At 40.2% G+C, this 26290-nt stretch overlaps 1 protein-coding gene across 2 annotated transcripts in view; it reads left to right on the top strand.

Moving 5' to 3' along the window:
- phf10 (PHD finger protein 10) overlaps positions 1 to 26290 on the top strand; it is a 293499-nt gene that overhangs the window by 109842 nt on the left and 157367 nt on the right. The gene's annotated exons all lie outside the window — the stretch shown is intronic.

The following is a 26290-nucleotide window of genomic DNA, read 5'->3' as shown; positions in this document are numbered from 1 at the left end:
GCTCTATCCTTAGCATCCTTCTCCCAATATACCCAGCATCTCTCCTCTGCACATGTCCAAACCAACGCTAATCTCACCTCTCTGACTTTGTCTCCCAACCATCCAACTTGAGCTGATCCTCTAATGTACTCATTTCTAATCCTATCCATCCTCGTCACACCCAATGCAAATCTTAGCATCTTTAAGTCTGCTACCTCCAGCTCTGTCTCCTGCTTTCTGGTCAGTGCCACCGTCTCCAACCCATATAACATAGCTGGCTCACTGCCGTCCTGTAGACCTTCCCTTTCACTCTTGCTGATACCCGTCTGTCACAAATTACTCCTGACACTCTTCTTCACCCATTCTACCCTGCCTACACTCTTTTTCACCTCTCTTCCACAATCCCCATTACTTTGTACTGCTGATCCCAAGTATTTGAACTCATCCACCTTCGCCAACTCTACTCCCTGCATCCTCACCGTTCCACTGACCTCCCTCTCATTTACACACATGTATTCTGTCTTGTTCCTACTGACCTTCATTCCTCTCCTCTCTAGAGCATATCTCCACCTCTCCAACCTGCTATCGCTACAGATCACATTGTCATCAGCAAACATCATAGTCCACGGGGACTCCTGTCTAATCTCGTCTGTCAACCTGTCCATCACCATTGCAAATAAGAAAGGGCTCAGAGCCGATCCCTGATGTAATCCCACCTCTAACTTGAATGCATCCGTCATTCCTACCACAGACCTCACCACTGTCACACTTCCCTCGTACATATCCTGTACAACTCTTACGTACTTCTCTGCCACTCCCGACTTCCTCATACAATACCACAGCTCCTCTCGGAGCACCCTGTCATATGCTTTCTCCAGGTCCACAAAGATGCAATGCAACTCCTTCTGGCCCTCTCTAAACTTCTCCATCAACATCCTCAGAGCAAACATTGCATCTGTGGTGCTCTTTCTTGGCATGAAACCATACTGCTGCTCACTGATCATCACCTCACTTCTTAACCTAGCTTCCACTAATTTTTCCCATAACTTCATGCTGTGGCTTATCAAGTTTATTCCCCTGTAGTTACTGCAGTCCTGCACATCCCCCTTATTCTTAAATATCGACACCAGTACACTTCTTCTCCACTCCTCAGACATCCTCTCACTTTCCAAGATTTCATTAAACAATCTGGTTAAAAACTCCACTACCATGTCTCCTAAACACCTTCATGCTTCCATAGGTATGTCATCTGGACCAACGACCTTTCCATTTTTCATCCTCTTCATAGCTATCCTTACTTCCTCCTTGCTAATCCATTGCACTTCCTGATTCACTATCTCCACATCATCCAACCTCTTCTCTCTCTCGTTCTCTTCATTCATCAGCCTCTCAGAGTACTCTTTCCATCTGCTCAACACACTCTCCTCGCTTGTGAGAATGTCTCCATCTTTATCCTTTATCACCCTAACCTGCTGCACATCTTTCCCAACTCAGTCCCTCTGTCTAGCCAATCGGTACAGTTCTTTTCTCCCTCCTTAGTGTCCAACCTCTCATACAACTCATCATACACCTTTTCTTAAGCCTTCGCCACCTCTCTCTTCACCTTGCACCTTATCTCCTTGTACTCTTGTCTACTTTCCGCATCTCTCTGACTATCCCACTTCTTCTTTGCCATCCTCTTCCTCTGTATACTCTCCTGTATTTCCTCATTCCACCACCAGGTTTCCTTTTCCTTCTTCCTCTTTCCAGATGTGACGCCAAGCACCCTTCTTGCTGTCACCCTTGCTATATCTGCTGTAGTTTCCCAACTGTCTGGTAACTCTTCACTGCCACCTAGTGCCGGTCTCACCTCCTTCCTAAACTCAAATTTGCAGTCTTCCTTTTTCAACTTCCACCATTTGATCCTTGGCTATGCCCTCACTCTCTTCCTCTTCTTGATCTCCAACATCATCCTACAGACCACCATCCTATGCTGCTTAACTATACTTATCCCTGCCACCACTTTGCAGTCTTCAGTCTCCTTCAGATCAACTCTTCTGCATAGGATGTAATGTACCTGTGTTGCTCTTCCTCCACTCTTGTACGTAACCCTATGTTCCTCCCTCTTCTTAAAATATGTATTCACCACTGCCATGTCCATCCTTTTGGCAAAATCCACTATCCTTTGACCTTCTTCATTCCTCTCCTTGACACCATACCCACCCATCACCTCCTCGTCTCCACTGTTCCCTTCACCAACATGCCCATTGAAATCCGCTCCAATCACCACTTTCTGTCCCCTGGGTACACTGTTCATCACTTCATCCAACTCTCTCCAAAAATCTTGCGGTGCATATGCACTAACAACATTCATTATCACACCTCCAATTTTCAGCTTCATAATCATTACTCTGCCTGACACTCTCTTCACCTCCAAAACACTCTTGACATACTGTTCCTTCAGAATAACTCCTACCCCATTTCTCCTCCCATCCACACCATGATAGAACAATTTGAATCCACCTGGACTTACTCCCCTTCAATTTAGTCTCTTGCATGCACAATATATCAACCTTCCTTCTTTCCATCATATCTGCTAACTCTCTCCCCTTACCAGTCATACTGCCAACATTCAAAGTTCCTACCCTCAGTTCCACTGTCTTTACTTTCCTCCTCTCCTCCTGACTCCGGTCACATCTCCCCCGTCTTCTTCTCCTTCGGCCAACAGTAACCCAATTTCCGCCTGCACCCTGTTGGCTAACAGTACTGGTGGTGGTTGCTGTTAACCTGGGGCTTGACCGATCCGGTATGTAAATTTGTATTGTTGTCCGCATACTGACTTGGCAAAATTTTACACTGGATGCCCTTCCTGACGTAACCCTCCCCATTTATCTGGGCTTTGGACCGGCACAAAGAACACACTGGTTTGTGCATCCCCTGTGGCTAGGTTTTTTTTTTTTTCCCTATCCAAATTATTTATATATATTAAAAATAGTAGTGGCCATAACAATGACCCCTGTGGGACACCATTGTTAATATCTGATTCTGATAAGGTTCCTTGTGCCACCACCCTCTGCTTCCTTTGTTTCAGCCACCCATCTGTAAACTACAGCCTGAACTTACAATTCTTTTAATCTGATGCCCAACTTCTTATGTGGTACCTTATTAAATGCTTTCTATAAGTGTAGATAAATAATACCATTTTCACCACTCTTGCTTTCTTATAGAGTTCCAGCATGTTAGTAAACATGAGCTTCCTTTACCGAACCCATGCTGATTGTTTAATAAAGCTTCTATTAATGCCACGTGTTACTCAATTTTTATCTTAATAATTCCTTCCATTAATTTACCTGTGATGCATGTTAAGCTTACTTGGGCTATAGTTGCTTCGATCTGCCTGATTTCCCTTTTTATATAATAGGATAAAATTTGCCATTTTCCAGTCCTTTGGAATTTCCCCACTGCACAGTCGCTTCCTAAAAATATACATCAAGGGTTTATATATTGTCACATTCGGGTTACAGGGTTGCAGAAAAGAGATCTGAGCAAAGAAATATTTTGTCTAGGTACTTGCGAATCACCACTCAAACTTAATTCAAAATGGCAACTTTTATTCAAACAAACAGAAAGCAGGCAAATCCCAGGTTATCTCAGATTCTCCAGCTCCACTCTTGAGCTCAAAAGAACCCATAAGTATCTTCCTTGAGAGATTCAGCTGCAGGGAGAGAGGTGTAGCAGAGACGGGGACTAGGTCAGATGCCCTCTGCATTGGACAGAGATATAACAGAAGAACAAGCGAGTAAACTGACTTTAAAGGCTTCTATCAATGTGTGATGTGTGCTTTATGCGATATGGCAGCCGCTGACCCTGCATTTGGCAATCCAAAGCTTTGTTTCTCTTGTATTAGAATGCTGTATAAAAGACTGCCTTTCCCGAGGCAGATGCTGCACCATGGGGCTAGGGGATGAGGTGCAGCATGAACTATAACAATATGTGCACAATAACTTTCGTAAGTACTGGAGGATAAATATCTGGTCATGTTGATATGTTTGATTTCAGTCTCTTTAATAATGGCAGTATTTCTCCCTCTCCAATTTCCAAATTCCTCAGTACCTCCTTAGTAGTTCCTGTCACCACATGGAGGTTACAGTATCTACCTCTTCACATGTGAAGACCTCAGAAAAATACAAGTTTAGAGCATCTGATATTTTACTGTCTGTATACTTGAAATGTCCTTCACTATTCCCGATACATACTTCCCCTCCTCCTTGACAGTTATTTTCCTACTAAAATACTGAAAGAATATCTTTGGGTAATCTTTCAACTTAACTGTAATGTTCCTCTTTAATTGCCTTTTAACTTCCCTAACCCTTAGAAACTGACAGGCCTGACGACAGACTAAACATGCAATCTGGGAAGCACCCTGTATTTAAGATGTGATTTTACGCGATTTACTTAGAAAGTAATGGCAGAATGTCGCTAAAAGAATACAATTGCAGCTATGCAAATGACCTAGCAGCATCTCCAAAGAATGATCGTCTCTGCGCACTTTAAAATGTACATTCCTCTCACAGTAGGTTGGGTATTTTGGTGTCTAGTTACACCGTAGTTATCTTCGTATATAATACGCTACTGTGGCTATCTGTTTGTCTGTCCAGGATTTTAAATCACATGTAGGGTGATGATTTTTATTACTCTTTTTATTTTTATTTTATTGTAGAATCAACTTTCAGCAGCAGGGCGGCTGTGTGGCGCATGCATCCAGCTAAATCATTCTTGGGGCAGATTGAACACTTAAGTGCCAGCTTAAGTGAAAAATTAAGAAAAACGTACTAAGTAATTGCAACACAAAAACTAACTTAATCAGTTTTAGCGCTAAAAGATGTCGACGGAAGATGAGGAGATGCGGACTGCTAAAGTGGAGAAAACGAGCTGCTCACGAAGCAGCAAGCACATCAACCTCTGAGCAAATGAATGCTAAACGTATAGAGAAAGTCTGAAAATTAGGAATGCTCAAGTCAAGTGTATTCACTGCACGTTATCGTGCAGTCTGCCGTTACTGGTGTGTGTAATATATATATATATATATATAAGTGAGAGAGAGAGAGAAACCATTAAAAATATTGTGGGAATGATATTTTAGAGAGCCAATTAAGCCATGAATTGACTTCCTATACTATTCAGAGGCTAATATATATAATGTATACAAGCATAATTAACAGGTGCTCCCTATTGCAGAGCCATCAGATAAAGTCAGCATTTCTATAGCTCTGTTTTGTCTGCCAAGTTTTAGAGATCAGGGAAAGGGCTTGTATTACCTCAGAGTGAACAGACCATTAGGTAAAGAATGTGAATTACTACAAAGTAAACGGAACATTGTAAGGTGAGCAGCCTTATTGAAATAGCATGTCCAAAAGCATTTACCACCAAACAAGAAGTGATGTTTTATAGTGATGACGATGTTGACTGTCTTAGATATTTGTCATTCAATGAATAATTACCTTTTCATGAGGGTTTAGATCTGTTTGAAGATAACTAAAATATCTTGTTTGCATTTTTTCACACAAATACATCTGCATTTTTATAAATACTATACATGAGTGCCATTCAGGGCGCACTGTGCAATAGAGAGTGAAGGGTGATGATGGGCAATAAGCTATAAAAGACATTCCATGCCACAAACCAGTAATTCAGTACAATAAGCGCTCAATAGGGGTTGTCACTGGCCACCACATAATTCTAATTTAGTATTGTATATTTTATTGATAATGCCAACACAAATTATTTTACTCTTCACGTATCTGCATAGCAAAGGACACACAGCCAATGAAGCACAAAAACTGTGTGAAAGACTTAGCAGGTCAATTATGTGGTGTGTGCCTGCAGATTCCTTCTATACAGGCACACTCCACTCATTTGTTTGTTGGACCAGTGATGGTAGAAACTCCAAGTACTAAGGCCACATCTGGAAGAAGGATATTTATGAAACTGCTGGCTGGAAACTCCTTGGCAATGCATGGAATGTAATGTGCCATTATGTCTCATTCTGGACACAAGCTGTTTTGAACAGTTGGACATATAAGTAATTTTCCTGATGTAAGAAGTATATAACTCTTCGAATTTTGAATGAAAAATGGTGAGTGATAAACATGCTGACGACATATCTTTGCAATTTTATTTTCTCAAAACTGTTGGATCTGTCAGTGTTTTGTATTTTTATCAAAGGAGAACTGAAAATTTGAAAGTTGTTTGGATAACTTTTGGCCATACTACTTTTATTAGCTAAACTGTAATGTATATGTGGCTCCACTAGTCAGTTGAAAAAATATACAAAACACTTAGATTAAAATTTTTACTTAATGCAATAAACAGGCAGACTTCCAAAAACACAAAAAACGGCTAAGATCTTAGAAGGCTAATATCCTTATTAATGTTTATCCTTATGCTCTCATACACCCTATGATTAACATTGGAGTTATTAATCATATTGTATACCTTATACATTTGTTTTTTTTTCTTTGCAGCTTCTTTTCTTTGCAGCTTCTTTTTAATCTCCTTACCCACTGCTGAGGTTTTTGTTAATTTCTAAGAATTACAACTTTTGGGATGTACCTGTTCTGCATTATATGTAAAACATTTATAAACCTGTTCCACTGCTCCCAAACTGTCTCCACACTTAAAAGCTTATCCCCGTTTGTCCCTTTTAGACTTTGCTGCAGCTGTCCAAAATTTGCCCTACCAAAGTTAAACTTGTATCATGATCACTTCACCTCTACAACCTTAATTTTATCCTAGTTATTATAGAATACTAAATCAAGACAGATCTCCCCTTATATTAGCACTTCAACAGACTGTGTTTAAAAAAAAAAAAAAAACACAATCACTGATTAAGTCTGTTAACTCCAGCTCTTGTACTCCACTATTTGCAAAGTTATCTCGGTTAATATTTAGGCAGTTAAAGTCCCCTATGGCTATATTATCTTTCTGTAAACTTGCCTTCTAATATTAATAAAAAGACTAGGGGGCTTTGACCCCTGCTCGCTTCACACGCCAACCCCCATGCTTGCGCTATGTGCTGGCCTCTTTGCGGTTCTGCCACTCGCATATGGGGATGCAGATGTACAATTTACTAACTATTTTACATTACAGCGAGTAATTAATCGTATTAAAAAATATTAAAATGTAATAATGTGAATGTAGATTATATTTAATGTTCGTTAGAATTATTCGTTGCGTAATATGATTTCGTTCTGTTTGGCTTTGAAATTAACACACAAAAACTTTTTAAACTTACACTTTTACTGTAAAACTTCAGTAAAAACAATTTTTTTAATTAAATTGTGATTCTGTTTTTGGATTTTCATCATGACAACGCCACGTATAACTGCACGTGATTGAATTTTGTTTCTTTCTCTCTATTAAATAAAACGACTTTTTCAAATGTTTGGCTGTGAGATTTGTAAATTGTCTTTGCAAAAGCTATTCTAATGGGAAACTGTTAACATTTTAATACAAATGGCATATCAAGATCTCCTTTGTTGTCTAATGTTATCCCCTGAAGATCTTTATATATAATACGTTACCGTGGCCGTTCGTTTGTCTGTCCAGGATTTTAAATCACCTGTAGCTCACAAACCGTTTCACCTATTGACCTGAACTTTGGTACACATATACATAGACGTCTACTATCCGCTTTCGGGGTGATGATTTTTATTACTCTTTTTATTTTTATTTTATCGTAGAATTAACTCTCTGCAGCGCGCGGCCATGCGTATGTGCATCGTTCTCATTCCCTACCACCTTCACGGTCACTTCCCCTGCCTCATCATATCTTTAATCATTCTTGAGGTAGATTGAAGACTTAAGTGCCAGCTTATGTGAAAAATTAAGAAAAACGTAAGTAATTGCAACACAAAAACTAACAATCAGTTTTAACGTGAAAAGATGCCGACGAAATAAGAGAAGCAGTGGGCCGCTAGGGTGTAGAAAAGAAGTGCTGCTCAGGAAGCAGCAAGTGCATCAACCTCTGAGCAAACGAATGCTAAACAGAGAAAGAGGATGAAAACTATGAATGCTCAAGTCAAGCATATTCACTGCACGTTATCGTGCAGTACGCCGTTGCTGATATACTATATTACCTTTCTTGGATACATCCTTCTTTCTACAGTAATTTGTGCGGAGGAAGACTGGACGGTGTTAGGGTTTTAGATATTCTTTGGAATATTGTAAGTTGATGTTTTCATGTTCCGCACAATCACCATTAACTGTTTCAGCATAGTCTGTTGATACGCATTTGCATTTAACCAACTTGCAGTGTAACCGATCGTCATTTTTGGCATTAATTCATTTGACTTCGTTTCTCGGTGCTAGGCTTGTTCGTGTACTCATTTTTACTGTTGATAACCCTTTGTGATGAAATTCTTCAATATGATTTGGATATCATACGCCTCCTTTAATTGGGAACTTAAAGTGAGGAAAACATTAAAATGTATAAGAGCTGAGAGAGCAAGAACTGTGTCTGTCAAAAGCATTCACAAGAAAGAGAGATGGAAGAGTACCGTGTGTGTGGTTTTCTATGGTTGAGTGGAGGGCGTGACTTGAAAACATCTCATGTCCAAAGTCTCGACTCGCAGGTCTTGAAAAAATCTTCCAAAAAGTCTTGTCTCATCAAAGCAAGAACTATGTCTGTCAAAAGCATTCACACGAATGAGAGGTAAGAGTACCGTGTGCGTGTTTTTCTGTGGTTGAGAGGAGGACATGACTTGAAAACATCTCATGGCCAAAGTCTCAACTTGCGGGACTTGAAAAAATCCTCCAAAAAGTCTCATCTTCCAAACAGTCTTATCTCGTCGCAGGATTTTTTTATTATAATAGAGAGATGTGCATTGAAATTACGGTCTGCAGTGGGAGGTCTTTAAAATAAAACACTCCTAAAATAAGGCCTCTTTCCTTAATGCTTTCCAGACAAATCTAGGTGCTCATCAACCAACTGAAGAAGACTTACATTTAAATTCTGCTTTACTTAAATGGCTCCCTCCTTCTGTTCTGTCTGTCCTTCCTAAAAAATGTGTACCCATCTATATTACACTCACTCACATCATTGTTATTTAGCTAGGATTGAGTTATTGATACGATATCATAATTATGCTGAGCTACATACAACTTCATCGCACTTGTTTTATTTTTAAAATTTCTAGAATTAACACAGGCTATATTTAATGTGTTACATATTTTACTTTGGCACTTAAAATTCCTTATTTGTTTTAATACCATTGCTATTCTTTTCATGTACAGTTCTGAACCTCCCTGTGTGGTGGTGTGGGTCCACAGCTCTCTTAGTAAAAGCCACTTTTAAAATAATCACCGCGCTCGCGGCTTAGCGAGGGGGCGTGGTAGTTGTGGCTAAAGTGGGTCTCAGGACGGTCTCCGGTGTGGGCGTTTCTCACCTAAGTGCACAGGTGAGAGACTGCCCACATCCGTGATTGTTCCTGGGGATGCTAATGTGCTGCAGCTGCTATGCCCTCTCGAAATAAATAGAAGCGCAAGCAGGCTAGAAGGGAGATAAAAAAGGAGAGGAAAACAGAAAAGAGAGATGAACGGAAAGAGAGATGGAGGTTGCTGGAAAGGAGGAGAAAGCCCGTGAGAGAGAGAGCACAAAGGCGAACGAGTGAGCGATAGCATGCTCAAGTGCAGCTGGACTGTGGGCCCTAGTGTGGTGTTTAGCTAACACCTAGGGCAGTTGATTGTAGTCGCTCCCGCTGAGCATTTGGAGAAGAGTGGGAGTGACTAGTGAGGAAGGTGACTCACCGTGGAAGACAGCGGGAGTCGGGAGACTTAGATGTGTAATCTCCAGCGTGGGAGTCCTGGCCGTGGGAGAGAAGCTAAGTCCCGGTCTGGGATGAGTGCGCAACCGAGGCTAGGATCGGGAGGCCTCCAGACCTGTGTGAGTGTATGAAGGTCAGCTGCAGAGAGAGCGTCTCACCTGTTGCAGGGCCCTAACGGGAGAAGCAGGTGAGACGCTAATGTAAAAGTAGCACCGGGCTTAATTGTTTTAAAGGACCGCTTCCAGTGATGTTTTAACCTCGGCTTTTAAAGGATTGTTTTTTCTATTGCTTTAAACCTCCACGTTTGTTTTAATGGATTATTTATTGAATGAAGAAGATTTTGGGAACCACTGCACTTTTTTTAATTTGAACATTGTTTTGTTGTTTTTGTTTAATAAAGCACTTTTGCACTTTTATACATCATCCCCTTGCTATTGTTGCCTCACTGTCTAGCTCAGGGGTAGGCAATGTCGGTCTTGGTGAGCCGAAGTTGCTACAGGTTTTCATTCCAACCCAATTGCTTAATTAGAAACCAATCATTGCCAATTTCAGACCTTATTTAATTTTATGGCTTGTTAGTCTGTGCAATGTAAAGGCTCTTATATCGTAGATTTTTTTCCTTTCCAAGGATATCATCCAAATGATTTGAAGCCTAAAACAGATCATTTTCAGTCTGTCACATTTTTCTATTAAGTGTTTTATCAAATCAAACAGTGCATGATGAACACTCACAGATGTAATTGGGAAAAAAGCTAGCTGGAGAACTTCTGGCTGCTTTGTCTTTTACATCCTATTGCTAATAAGGAGCAATTAAAACACTGAATGCAGCAGTTTAAGATTGAAATAAGCAATTAAGGTTGGAGAACCTTAACAAGCGAGACCACTAAAATGAAGCATCAAAATGTCACTTAAGCAATATGTGCTTCATCAGCAATAATTGAGTTCTCGTTAAGGAACTGGGTTGGAACAAAAACCTGCACATACTGCGGCTCACCAGGACTGACATTGCCTACCCCTGGTCTAGCTCATCTCGGTAACATTATCGATGGTGTAGGGTTCAAGGGCTCCCGAACAGCAGATGGGAGCATGGAGCCGAGTCCGCATCATCACACCCTGCCCCAAATTCTTTTGTTTAAACATTCCTTTACCAATCTATTTATATGCCTCCCCAACACATTGGTTATCCTCTGGTTCAGATGTAACCCATTGTGGTGGAACAGGTCCCATTTGTTCCAAAAGAAGTCTTACTTCCCCATAAACCTATCTACCCTTCTATCCTACACCAAGATTTGAGCCATGTGTTAAGCCTTCTCCTCTGTCTTACCTGGACTGGGAAGTAGCACTGGTAGAACTGCATAGAAGACTGACTTGTGATATCTGTTCTTCAACCTGGCACCTAAATTTGGATTGCAGAACTGTCACAGACTACCCTTGTGTATGTTTTGTTCCAATATAGACAATGACAACCTGCTGCACCCCCACTTTGGCCAAGAGTCTTATTAACCCTTCCAGGGAGGTCTCCCATCTGTACACCTGGAAGGCAACACACTCTGTGAAACTCTATCTCTACAACAAACCTGTGCTTCAATCTATCTTTCTGTATGCTGGTGTTTAGGTGAACGGTTTGGACTCCTCAAGCATACCTACCAACTCCACAATAAAATTAAAACGGTTTTACAATTACAATTCTGGAGTTGATGCCTTTGGACAGTGTGCACCTTACAATTGTGACCCACCTATCTCTACTTGTCTGGTCTAGAACAGGGATAGGCAACGTCGGTCCTGGAGTGCCACAGTATGTGCAGGTTTTTGTTCCAACCCAGTTCCTTAACAAGAACTCAATTATTGCTGATGAAGCACATATTGCTTAAGTGACATTTTAATGCTTCATTTTAGTGGTCTCGCTTGTTAAGGTTCTCCAACCTTAATTGCTTATTTCAATCTTAAACTGCTGCATTCAGTGTTTTAATTGCTCCTTATTAGCAATAAGATGTAAAAGACAAAGCAGCCAGCAGTTCTCCAGCTAGCTTTTTTCCAATTACATCTGTGTGTGTTCATCATGCACTGTTTGATTTAATAAAACACTTAATAGAAAAATGTGACAGACTGAAAATGATCTGTTTTAGGCTTCAAATCATTTGGATGATATCCTTGGAAAGGAAAAAAAATCTATGATATAAAAGCCTTACATTGCACAGACTAACAAGCCATAAAATTAAATAAGGTCTGAGATTGGCAATGATTGGTTTCTAATTAAGCAATTGGGTTGGAATGAAAACCTGTAGCCACTGCGGCTCACCAGGACCGACATTGCCTACCCCTGTTTTACATCTTATTGCTAATAAGGAGCAATTAAAACACTGAATGCAGCAGTTTAAGATTGAAATAAGCAATTAAGGTTGGAGAACCTTAAAAAGCGAGACCACTAAAATGAAGCATTAAAATGTCACTTAAGCAATATGTGCTTCATCAGCAATAATTGAGTTCTCATTGAGGAACTGGGTTGGAACAAAAACCTGCACATACTGTGGCACTCCAGGACCGACGTTGCCTACCCCTGGTCTAGAAGCTTGTCCAGCGCTACCTTAAGAGTGCAAACTATGTCTCTAAAGGACAACTGGACCAGATCTGCCAATTCTGTACTACAATGTAGGCCACCCATTCCTCCTCCAGTTCAGCAATCCTGAAGTCAAGGTGCTATATATTAGCTGGCATCTCCTGCAGATGTGTCCTTCAAGGAGGGCTGACCCCTCCAAAAAGCCCAAAGTCCGAAAGGGCTTGCATTGCACTGTCCTAAATGTTTGTTTAGCTTTGGATTACTAAACAGCTTAACTCTTTTTTATTAAAGTTAAGTGGTTTAACTTAAATTATTAAAGTTAATAAATTCATGCCATAAAAAATTACTGCTGCACCTTCTGGCTCTTTAAGCTTGTGGGACAAGGTGGACATTTCCCATTCTACTAGGCTTTAGTAGCATACCAGGCCTGTTAAGAAAGCAGATTTAACAGGGATGCAGACAGTCAGCTGTACCAAACCCCCACTTGCATTCTAAACTAAGTGACGGAACTACAGCTTGTACCAGGATCTGCCTGGACTTCATCTGATAACAAAGCTGTAGATCAGAGGTGACCTGACATCTCCCCAGAGGCCCTCTGCAGATGTCTTGAGCCAGAAGTGAACTCAAGCAAGGACAAAGACCTATAATTCAAGGAATGACAACTAAGATGGAGAGAACAACAAACCTATTAGAAGACACTGGTTTTGTAACTGAAAGTGACTTTAATCCAATCAGAAGATGGTTCAAAGTAAGTGAAAAGAAGTAAAGAGAAGCATGGAGAATTGTGAACTGAACACAATCACTGAAATTCCCTAGGGAATCCTAGGGAACTTTGGGACTCTTCCCAGGTCTACTCAGTGCACATTCTCCAAAATGACTTTCTCATATCTTCTCTCAGACTAAAAGACTATGAGCAACTCTTCTTTGGAGAGGTGAATTTGACAAACTCTTATCTTTGTAGACCAGAATCTGAGACCCGGTCTGTCAAGCCAAAGTTGTGTGCCAGTAAACTGATTAGGCTGAGAAGCCATGACTTCACAAAGGATCTCCAGCATCTAAACTCTTGGGCTAGAGTGGAATGCCTTTTCTATATGAAGAGGCAAAAGACAGCAGAAGGCAAGCTGAGAAAGAGTGCACTCCAATGCATAAAAGATCCTCCACCCAACAACTCCACACAGCATCGGACATCTTCCATAAAGACTTGGTATCGTAAACTATTTATCTGTGCCAAGATAAAGTAGAACCCTAATACCAACAAACAGCTAGCCTATATGTAGTCTGTTTTACTGTCTATGTCCAGTCTTATATGTGAAAATATACGGTATATACTGTTACCATATTCCTATATTCCTTGTTTTTATCAATAAATTGTATTATTCTATTCCTAAAAATAAGCCTCAGTTACTTTGATAAATTTGTAAAGGCTGGAGACCCACCTCTCACAACAGAGAGAAGTAAGGTAAATAAAGTCAAAAACCTTGCCAAATTATTTGATTAATTATTGGTTTTGCTGAAGGCAAAACTGATAATTAACCAAGTTAAAATTTCTTTTTCAAAACCCATATTAATAAGGCCCCCTCCTGGGTGGCCGTTTTTATTAATCAATCAGAAATCCTGTAAGCTTTTGTAATATTCTCCCCATAGACTGCCTGCTGTATGTCTTTCTTTGTATTTATCAAACTTCACTTTTTTCCTGTCCATTGTCTTAAATTTGCACCCAAGTTATTACTTCTTTACTTTGAAGCATTCTATTTACAATGTACATATTCCTTCATTTTAATGAGCCCTCTTAATTGCACTAGTTTTCCTGACACCTAAGAACTGTTCTGTCAAATATTTTTTTTTACTTGGGACTGACATGAGCTATGATGTATGAAAAGTTTTACATTGATGTGTGGATTTATTTAAACAGTCTACTGTCCAAGTCTCCAACTTGAAAGTTACTTAACACAGTGAACTGAGAAGGTAAAAAGTCATTACTTCCAAAACTCGAAACATTCCCACAGCACATCAACGCAGCATCATTTCTGATATGGCAGAATAATACATACATAATATATGAAATGAATAAAAGTGACAGCAGCTATAGTACACTATACATAAAAAGTCAACCCCAGTGCGATTTTGCATTAATCAAACAGAATGTTTGATCAGTTTTGTTTATTTATTGATTTAGTTAGTTAAACAATCTGCCAATGCCAATCTGAAGCAGTGGGCAATAGAAACCCACAACATGTATGTAGATAACCATTTGTTCATTGTTAGACAAGATTAGATAAATTTTATTAATCCCAAGAGGCAATTTAGATGCATACATAAACAAAGGTACAGACACACAGAACAAGTAATACAATCAATCAGTAAATCAATAAATTAACAATACCGAAGTAAATATACAATGTATCCGGAAAGTATTCACAGCGCATCACTTTTTCCACATTTTGTTATGTTACAGCCTTATTCCAAAATGGATTAAATTCATTTTTTTCCTCAGAATTCTACACACAACACCCCATAATGACAACGTGAAAAAAAGTTTACTTGGGGTTTTTGCAAATTTATTAAAAATAAAAAAACTGAGAAATCACATGTACATAAGTATTCACAGCCTTTGCCATGAGGCTCAAAATTGAGCACAGGTACATTCTGTTTCCCCTGATCATCCTTGAGATGTTTCTGCAGCTTAATTGGAGTCCACCTGTGGTAAATTCAGTTGACTGGACATGATTTGGAAAGGCACACACCTGTGTATATAAGGTCCCACAGTTGACAGTTCATGTCAGAGCACAAACCAAGCATGAAGTCAAAGGAATTGTCTGTAGACCTCTGAGACAGGTTTGTCTCGAGGCACAAATCTGGGGAAGGTTACAGAAAAATTTTTGCTGCTTTGAATGAGCACAGTGGCCTCCATCATCCGTAAGTGGAAGAAGTTTGAAACCACCAGGACTCTTCCTAGAGCTGGCCGGCCATCTAAACTGAGCGATCGGGGGAGAAGGGCCTTAGTCAGGGAGGTGACCAAGAACCCGATGGTCACTCTGTCAGAGCTCCAGAGGTCCTCTGTATAGAGAGGAGAACCTTCCAGAAGGACAACCATCTCTGCAGCAATCCACCAATCAGGCCTGTATGGTAGAGTGGCCAGACGGAAGCCACTCCTTAGTAAAAGGCACATGGCAGTCCGCCTGGAGTTTGCCAAAAGGCACCTGAAGGACTCTCAGACCATTCTGGTCTGATGAGACAAAGATTGAACTCTTTGGTGTGAATGCCAGGCGTCACGTTTGGAGGAAACCAGGCACCGCTCATCACCAGGCCAATACCATCCCTACAGTGAAGCATGGTGGTGGCAGCATCATGCTGTGGAGATGTTTTTCAGCGGCAGGGACTGGGAGACTAGTCAGGATAAAGGGAAAGATGAGTGCAGCAATGTACAGAGACATCCTGGATGAAAACCTGCTCCAGAGCGCTCTTGACCTCAGACTGGGGCGACAGTTCATCTTTCAGCAGGACAACGACCCTAAGCACACTGCCAAGATATCAAAGGAGTGGCTTCAGGACAACTCTGTGAATGTCCTTGAGTAGCCCAGACTTGAATCCAATTGAACATCTCTGGAGAGATCTTAAAATGGCTGTGCAACGACGCTTCCCGTCCAACCTGATGGAGCTTGAGAGGTGCTGCAAAGAGGAATGGGCGAAACTGGGAGAAAGCATTGATTTGCCTGATGATAGCAGTGGGCAATAGAAACCCACAACATGTATGTACATAACCATTTGTTCATTGTTAGACAAGATTAGATAAATTTTATTAATCCCAAGAGGCAATTTAGATGCATACATAAACAAAGTTACAGACACACAGAACAAGTAATACAATCAATCAATCAGTAAATAAATAAATGAACAATACCGAAGTAAATATATATTGTGGAGAAATAGCAAAATGAGTTTAAAGAATGTAAGCATTTAGTTTGAAGCGTTGGGAGAAAGCATTGATTTGCCTGATGATAGCAGTGGGCAAAAAAAGATACCCAGAGGTGTTTCTTCACACACCATGGAGGAATAAGTCTGTTGCTAAAAGTGTTCCAAGAGAATGCCTCATGGAGGGATTTTTCATCTTGGCATCCAACTTTGCCACTGTCCTCTCTTCCACTACAGCCTTCTGCGTGTCCAGGATTAGCCCAGTGACAGAGCAGCCTTTCCTGATAAATTTGTTCAGGCATTGTGTGTCTTTTTGAGCTCTTTTGTTGACTGCTCATAGAGGGTTTTTGGCATGCTGTAAGCCTAACACCAGCTCTTTTGTCTTACATATGTTGAATTGCAGGTGGTTCTCCCTACACCACAAGATGAAGTCCTCTACAAGTCTCTTGTACTCTGTCTTGTCTCATTTATTAATGCAACTTTTGATGGACGAGTCATTTGAAAATTTCTGTAGTTGGCAAGCTCTGATACTGTACTTGGAAGCCTGTTGTGTAGAGGGTAAACATTAAGGGAGACGGGATAGTTTTCTGTGTTGTTCCAGTATTACATACCACCATTTCTGTCACACAAACCCTGAGCCTCAAAATCTGCTGTCTGTTGGTCAGGTAGTTCATGATCCAGTAGATTTTAGGGACATTAAGATGCATAGCCTTGAGCTTTTTTCAGTCAATGAGGCAGAATGGTATTTACAGCACTTGGAAAAATCCACATATCTGGACTGTGGTGCTGACTTTGGCCAAATGGGAGTAGGTCCTTTGAATCAGAGCATTTTTCTTATCTATATGTGTCTGATAAGCAAACTGCAAATAATCGAGATGTTCTGAAATCAGAGATTAGAGCTTTTTCAGGACCAGCCTCTCAAAGGTCTTCATGATTTATGAAATAAGAGGAACTGGTCTGAAGTCCTCGGTATCATTGTAATACCCTTTTTTGCCACAGCTGAGAAACCTGCAAACTCTGGAAAAGGGAGAACTGGTTCTGAAGGACCCCGCAAAGCTGGCTGCCACATGTTTTCAGCACCCCGTAGCCGATTCTCTCTGCCGTTGCAGCCTAGAAAATGGAAGGGGGCTGGAGAGCACAGATGTGAAGTCATTGTAGGGAAAGGTCATGCAGAGTAGAAATGACATTTGGGATTCCAGAACCTCTCCAGCTTGCACACAGAGGCTAGCGGTGTTGGTCCAGGGCTGGACGGACAAAAATAATTTAAACTTGTGGAAGAACTAGTTTAGTTATTATTTATCTGCTCCTTGAAACTTGATGCAGTATGTCTACCTTTTATTCCACACTATGAAGGTTTAGTATTGTGGGACAGACTATGTCAATGATTAAGATGACAAGTCAGATACAGCAGTGTGGTTTAAACAATTCTGTATCTTTATGTTTATGTATTATATAATATTGAGCCTGCACTCTGAGAAGAGCGCTACACAAAAATAAACTGAATTGAACTGACCTGGGTGAACAAGCAGAAAAATGTGGTTTTTTTGAGTGGCTTAGAAAAGCTTTGTGAATGTTATAACAATATTACTTCTACAGGAGTTATGTTGAAAAATATAACATTTTGGTTTTAGTGGTGTTTCTGTTAATAGGACTAGCTTATTTAGGCAGATAATGATTAACACAAAATACTCTCTAATATATACATATACATATACAATATATACCGTAGATACTCGCGTATAAGTCGAAAAATTTATGCCTTAAAATTAATTCAAAGAAACAGGGTCGACTTATCAGCGGGGCAACACAATTGTCCATAGAATTTGGGTAATGATATCAACGCTTCACGGTGTTAAGTCACCGGTCATCTGCCGTTTTCCATGGTCTTTGAAATAATTATAAGCCAGCAATACTATTGCTAATTAGCTATTTTTTTCTAATTTCATTAAATAATTCTTTAAACTGTGAAATACTTGAATTTGAGTGTTAGCTTTTGCAGGTTTTGGATAACAAACATACCATTAGCTGCCACGTGCAATCAGATTTGGAATCAAAAGAACCAAGGCAACGCATGCTATCAATGCGATGCAAGCGCAGCCCGCGATTCAAAAAATTTCTCTGCCTACCTGTTTGTCTCGTCTGACAGTAGCTGAAAAGCAGCATCAGGAGAGAGCAGCCTGAAGTAGTCCAGCAGCGGGTGATCTGTCGTGTCCAACAGCAAGCCATGCTGTCTTGTGAAGTCTGGTAGCCAGTTCGGCTCCCACGGATCAATGTCTGAGTATTCCTCCCACGCGAACCTTGCCGTAGGTGCATCGGCTGCGCGAATGCGTTCAGCTGGCAGCCGATCAGCTGGCGCGGCATTGGCTGGTGTCCGATCAGCTGATGCCGGCTTCTCACTCTCTTGCTCGATTCCTGATCACTGTCAATAAAATCAGATTCTGAAAAAGCAGAGTCCGACTCAGCGATATTGTGCAAAACATCGTCTGCCGAGTGTTTTCTTTTCTGCACTTGCTTCGCTTCCTTTGTGACATATTGACGCCATCATGCCTTTGTTTACATTTGTTTACGTTTTGCAACTCGCGCACATGCAAGGATTAGTTGCCAAGTCACCGAGTCTAGCATTTCTCCAAGCACAGAGGGATCGCCTGTGACGTGACAGTGAGTTTTGTCGCCATTAACAGCTGATTGTCGCCCTCTATCTCTGATAGCTGTCAAGTTTTACCCTCGACTTATACGCGGGTCATAACAAATTTCATAATTTCCGGCTTAAAAATACACTCGACTTATCTGCAAGATCGACTAATACGCGAGTGTCTATGGTAACTGCAATGGACTGTGCTGTTCAGTGATTATTCATGCTTTGCACTCAGTGATTGCTGGGATAGTCTCCAGCTGCCCAGTGATCTCTGCCTGAATAAGCTGGTTAGGAAGGTAAATGAATGGATTTATCATTTCTTCAATGATGCAAGGACTTAGGACAGGCACAAGCTTTTAAAATCTAGTAAAAAAAATAAAAATGCACAAGTTGCAACTGTAAAATGTGCAGTTTTTTCAGAAATCTACAATCTATTGAATATGTACTTGAATTAATTCAAACATTAAAAATAATTAGTTTCTTAAATTATTTAGGGTTTAGTAAATCAGTAAATATAGCCTGTGCTAGTTTTAAGGTTTCATTTAGAAAATAGTGATCTGTCTGTTGTTTTTAACGTGATATATAATATTACAGAATAAAATTATATCTGGTGACATTTGGGTATTTATGCCCTGTAATAAGGTAGTGGCCTATAGACAGTCAATGTCTTCATTTGTGTTTGATCACTGCAAGAGTGTGTTCCCTAGAGCCATAAGACTTATTTATGTACGTTCACGAAGTGGATGGTTGGAAGGTTATAGCCTACAAGGACATGATTTCCAAAAATATGTACCCATTTCAAACCCACTTATCCTGAGCAGGTCACAGGGAAGTTGGAGCCTATCCCAGTCAGCATTGGGTGCACGACAAGTGCAGCCCCCAAACAGGACACCAGTTCATCGCAGGGTGAGCACACTTACATGGAAACACAAACCAGTTATGTCAAGTACCATGTGTGTACAGTATTCCCTCGCTACTTCGCGGTTCACTTTTCGTGGATTCACGACTTCGCGGGTTTTTAAATACAAGTGATTGCCCGCCTATCGCGGAAGTTATGTTCCAGACCCATCAGCAACAGGAGAAAATCCGCGATATAGAAAGACCATATAAATAAACATTTTTATAGTTTAAGCCTTAAAATACCCATCCCACATGCTTTAAACACATGTAAACTTATAAAACACACTTTGTTAACACATATGATATGTGGATGTCGGGCTAAGGATATGAGTAACATCTCACTATTATAAAACATTTTAACTTCCCGCAAGACAAGACAGTGAGACAGGAAAATTGGTGATATACAGGCTTAAAATTATTGACACGCAGAGCGACAAGCAGCACAAAGCCAGCACAAAGTCCACTTTTCCTTAGCGTTCATTCAGCTCCCCACCCCCTTGACAATGCGAAGTAGCAGGAGCGTACTGCGCTTCCGGGGGGGGGGGGGGGGGGGGGGTTTGAGCAAACGTGCGTTCAGCTCTCACACACCCCCACACACACACACACACACTCCTCCTCCTTCCGAACGCGCAGAGCGACAAGCAGGCATTTTGGCAGAAGCAGCACAAAGTCCATTTCTGCTCAGCGTGAGTTCAGCTGCCCCCCTTCACAAAGCGAGTGCAGACACATTGACGTCTGATCGCTGCGTGCAGTGTTGGTCTGAGGTGTTTAAGAATGCAGAAAGTGTTTAAGAGCATAGGAAGTGTTTATACGAGTGTGGGAAAGGTTAACAAGAGAGTGAGAAAGGTTTATAAGAGTGTGGGAAGGGTTTATAAAGCCTTAAAATATGTATAAATAATAAAATAAATATAGGTCGCTACTTCGCGGATTTTCACCTATCGCGGGGGGCTCTGGAACGTAACCCCCGCGATAGGTGAGGGATTACTGTATATGAGTGTACCTAGGTGTCTTTCCCAGTAACATTGAATAAGAGATTGAACCCAACCATGTACAGAGCATCAGTCCATCCTGTATCACACACACACACACACACACACACTGAGACTGAACTCATTTGACTCACTAGTCAACCAAGTCTAATTTTTTTCTGTTTATAAAAATGGCTTTTCACACATACTCTCCCATATTCTGCATGCATACAGTAAGGGTTAGGGTAGAGGAGGAATATCGTCCATATCGCACAATAAACACTGGCACACACACCCTGTAACAATAACATCTTAGTTAAGTTGCACACACCCATATTTCTGTTACCACCCATAATGCTATTAAATACACTTGTATAGATTTAAAATCCCCACAAAACCTACTTAGGTCTTTCTTTAAAAATATTTTGCATAGTAAAGTTAAAAGGCCCATAATAAGTAATTTATAATTATAAATAAAATAAATACTTAAAACAGAACCTAATCTTTTGCTTTACAAAAACTTTCATTTTGAAATAAATACGGGTTAAAAAGAGTATAGTTAATTTAATTCCATTAAAATATGTAAAATAATTCAAATGGGGAATATTAAAATTAAACCTGTACAGTATGTCCCCAAGAACTCACAATTAAACTGAGGAACTGTAATTATTTAATATTAGGGTTACAATTTATTTATTAGGATGTCCCAGATGGATGGGGACCCTACCCAGCCGGGATGCCTGGATGGTCCCCGTGATGGACAATACCTCCCCTGAGCCACGAGGGGGCAGCCGCCCGGGTCTGCTTATGGGCCACTGAACCGGAGCTGGGACGCTTATCCATTCTGGAGAACATGGCCACCGCCAGGGGGCGCCCAGACAGCTGTGAGGTCCTGGATGGCAGCACTTCTGCCACACCAGGAAGTGCTGCCGGAGGAATTCCCAGGGGCACCCAGAGTGCTTCCGGGGGCTCTCTTGACACTTCTGCCACACCAGGAAGTGTCGTCAGGGGAAGCACCTGGAGCTCATCCGGGTCTGTATATAAAGGACCGCCTCCCTCCAGAAGCGGAGCCAGAGTTGGGAGGAAGGAGACAAAGCTTGTGAGGAGGGGAGTGGAGGTCAAAGGAAAAGAGAGAGAAAGAAGAAAGAGTGTTGGAGGAAGGCATTGTGGTGCGCAAAGAAAATAAAAGAAGTGTGTTTTGGACATTCTGGTGTCTGTCTGTCTGTGTCCGGGGGTATTCTTTCCACAAGGAATAGATCTAGGGTAAGGGGTAGTTCTGGGTGGGAAATACACAGTGTGCTGTTTAAGAAGTAAACTTAGACCCAGTCCACAACACCATGATACATTTAAAAATGCATGTTTGGCTTTCAGTCCACACTGAAACAATTTTCAACCAACATTATGCTTGTTTGTAATCTTCTCTGTCTTTTTTCCTTGTTCTTTTGACATTTCAGTTTTATTTGGTTAGCTTTGTAAACAAATACCATTCTTGGCTGACAAAACCGTGCATGCCCAAAAAAAATAAAACATATATCGGTATCCATTTTTGATGTTTCTTGGAAGACAGAGTTAGGGATAATGAGTTAACATTATATAATGCATTATGTAATAATATTGCTTTTTCCTGTCGTGTCGTGTGGTGTGTGTGGCAACATGCTGTAATCAGCACATGCTTTGGACCTCTCTCTCTGTCAGTAGTAATATAAAATATTCATTATGAAAAATGATTAATAATGTTACAGTAACCTTGATGTGGAAAGTAATATTACCCTTTTAACAAAGTACCTAAAGATGGCCCTGATTGTCTCCCCCAGCCCAGTGTATTAGCAACAGCATCCAGCAGGCACTTGTCTTTTACTGTTATATTATATGGTGTCATCAAACAGTCACAAAATAACAAAATCTCAATGTCACTGCTCAAGTCGGCTATTGCATCCTCTCTGATGTACAACCTGCTTCATACATTGTGGAGGAGTTGCAGCTTGTATCTAGTATGGAGAACCTGTTTATCAAAAACATTATAAGCAAGATACCACTTTCACGAGGTGTATCTCTACCCAACAGAAAAACACTCACCTGGTATCTTGATGACCCTTAAATAAAATGGAACATAAACAAAAAATACTTTTGTGGATTTTTTTTTTTTTATGTGTCTGCTACTGCAGACATTTAGGTCTGTAAACCGTAGAAGATTTTTGGGAATTCCTGCCAATTGGATTGATTGTAAACTATAGTGCAAAATATTATATATTAATGATTTCACATGTTTCAAATAATAAATATGAACATATATGTCTGTGATAGTTTGGAAAATGTGTGCAAGTGTTTTTACATTGTTGTTTAGGTAAAAATGTATTCTGTTGTGAAAGGCAGGAAACCTGACACATAATTATGAAGTTAAAAGTGAAGTTTGTTTATTTATTTATTTTTTACAATTACGTATTATAACAGTGCCAGTTTTAAATTGTGTTTAATATGCAAAAAATAATGACACCTTTCTGTGCCAGAACTCATTTAATTTGAACCCAATAATTTAAAAAAAACGTGCCTTTTATTTATTTGGAGCCATAATTACTATTGTGTGCTTCTCTGTTATTGCACATTCAGCTCCAGATGTGTTCACAAACATACTGTATTATTTTGAAGAGTATGCTTGAATAATATTTTTGGAAAGTTTTATAACAAATATGTGAAGTGACAAAAGTAATACAATATGTAATAGACTACTTAATAAAATTTAATATTTTTTAATACTTCTTATTACTGCTTTTTTAAATAATATTTAATACTAGCTGTGTTACCTCGGCCTCCGTTATAGTGCCATTAGTTAACTGGATGTACCAGAAGTTCTATGTAACTAACTCAGTACTTTTTTGTACACAATATTTGTAGTTTTTATTTTACCATGGGCTGATATTGTTAATTCACTAGAGCTCGTTACTCTTGAATATGCTGCATGTAATTGCACTAGAGTAAAACCTTCATGCTGTTGATAAATTCTTGCTTTTCCTAATGACTAGCCTTGGCTTTTGTTGATGGTTACTGCAAAGCACAATTTTGAAGGAAACTGCATTCATTTGAATTGAAATGGGTAATCAGTAAGAATAATGGGAATTTTGGGAGTTTTTAATATTATTATCTTTATTATTATTACTATTTACAATGTTTATTTGTTTACGTTGTTCACTCAAGCATTGCTTTTTCTATTTTTCATCAGTTGTATTTTCAAGCTTTTATTTTATTTATTATTTGCCATAGCCATACAATAAAACACTGAGTCACATTGTAGTTTAACCTCAACTTTAACTTTAATTGTACTTTAACTTATTGTACAAACAGCAGTGTCATTTTGAGGCTGCATGTTTAGGTGATGCAATGAATTGATTGATTTAATTTGGGGGTTGTTTTCTGTAGTGGTTGAAGTAGAACAAAATAACAGCTTTTAATATGGTTTGGAGGCTTCTTCAGCAATTTTGGGGGGGGGGGGGGTGGTTGGTACTGCCCCCACTACAAGCAATTTTTTTTTTCTACAGAAAATATTGTTTTGATGTCTTTGTTGGTAGAACTAAGACAGTCTGAAATGTAAACATCGAATGATTGAACTCAAAGTAAGAGAGAAGTAAGCATTTTACAGAAGAGAATTTCTCCCTTAGTCACTGGTAAACTGACTCAAACTTTATTACTAAACATTGTCTTTCTTGAGCTTTGCCAAACCTTCCTCCTTCCACTTTCCTGTTTATGCCACATATCATCTCGACAGTGGTTGAAGTGAAACAGGAGGTAGTCATTGTTGTTGACGTGTTTTACCACTTCGTCTAACAGTCCCCTTTGGCAATCGGAATGCATTTATTGGTATATGATATCGTGGCGCAATGGGGTGCTGCATACGTGGGCGTAGGGGGGGTCTCAGAGTATGTACTAATTTCAGTATATGATATCAAAGAGCATGGGGGCTTCAGAGCATGTTGACATTAGTATATGAAATCGAAGAGCCTTTCAAGCCCTGGTCCTCTTATTTTTACTGTGCAGAACATTTGCCTTCTTCAGTCCTTCCACTCTATTGCTAGTGCTGCTATTCTGCCAGTGGCCTTCATTTGCATACACGGGCAAGCCCCATAACACTGTGCAATCACTTCTCAGCACTGTGCTGAGAATATGACGGTGCATGAGAATAGCCTCTTCACCACAATATTATTATTGACAAATGTTGAGAAATAATAAAAAAAAAGTGTTGGCTAGTTTTTTTTTCCATAATGTCATCATAATTGCACCTAAATATTAATATATCAAAATGTCTTTTCTCGGTGTGTATGTACAAACATAAATGTGCCATCCTTTCAAATTTCAGGTTTGTAGCTACAATAAGTAGTATTCGTATTGTTGAGTGAAAAAAGGGAGTCTGCATTCCATTATAGATATTGTGATGTGTGCGTCACTACTTGCAAAAGAGAGAAGGAGGTGAGTCCAGGTTTTTGAGAAAATCAGCTTTATTATTGTGAACGAAGGAACATTCTCAAAAATACTACTTCAAATGAGAGCTGGCACTTAAGCACGCACAGTACACAAGCAGTGGTGCTGACGGCCATCCTGCATTAGTTCCCTTCTCATATTAAAAGAATGGGTAGCCTTTCTGCACAAGAGAAGTAACAGAAAGAGAGCAAGGCCATGTCAGTGGTGTGTCCATATCAACCATCGAGCGACAGACATGGTAAGTGGTCAGCCTGCAAACTTGCAGTTGAACTGGCAGAAGACAGCCACCCCTGCCTATTTTATCAGAGTTTCAGCATACAGCGCAGTTAAGGGGTTGTTGAATGCCAGTTGTAGGTGCCTGGATCTCACACCGTTGTGAACTAAGTGACAATCCAAGCTGGGTTCAGTCAGACATGAGAGGATGTCAGTGTTGATATACATAAAACCAGAACAATGGTGGACATCACATTCAAAGGACTGCAAGCTAATAAACCACCTAGTGAGCCGGGAGTTTGTATACTTCTGCCTGTAGAGCCACTGGAGCAGAGCATGGTCAGTCACCTTGGTAAACTATCTGCCTTACAAGTAATAGCGGAGCGCCTCCAATGCCCACTTAATTGTAATGACACTCCATGGAAAGAACCTTCCTACTCAGAAACGTGATATGATGTTCTTACCCATCGAAACTCTGTGATAGTATAGCCCCCAACCCAAACACATTTGCATCCATCTACAGAATTAACTCCTTAGAAAAATCTGGATTCCTCAGAACCGGGTAAGACGACAGAAAAAGACCTTTTATAATCATCAAACCAGACAATGCTGCAATTCTTTTTGCCCTTCTTCAGGTCAGTTGAGGGGTGGCACTATGTGCGAAATTCAGAATAAACCTCCTGTAATAACCAGTGAGTCCAAGAAAAGCATGAACCTGCTTCTGCATTTCCAGATGTGGACACGCAAGCACCTTACCCATCTTGTTTAACTGAGGCCTAATCACACCATTCGCCATAGAATACCCCTAATAATGTATTAAACTGCGCCATTTGCATTTACTTACACGAATCAC

This window comes from Erpetoichthys calabaricus, chromosome 3, assembly GCF_900747795.2.
Source record: "Erpetoichthys calabaricus chromosome 3, fErpCal1.3, whole genome shotgun sequence".
NCBI classification, from domain to species: domain Eukaryota; kingdom Metazoa; phylum Chordata; class Cladistia; order Polypteriformes; family Polypteridae; genus Erpetoichthys; species Erpetoichthys calabaricus.
This window is presented reverse-complemented; position numbering and strand designations above follow the sequence as displayed.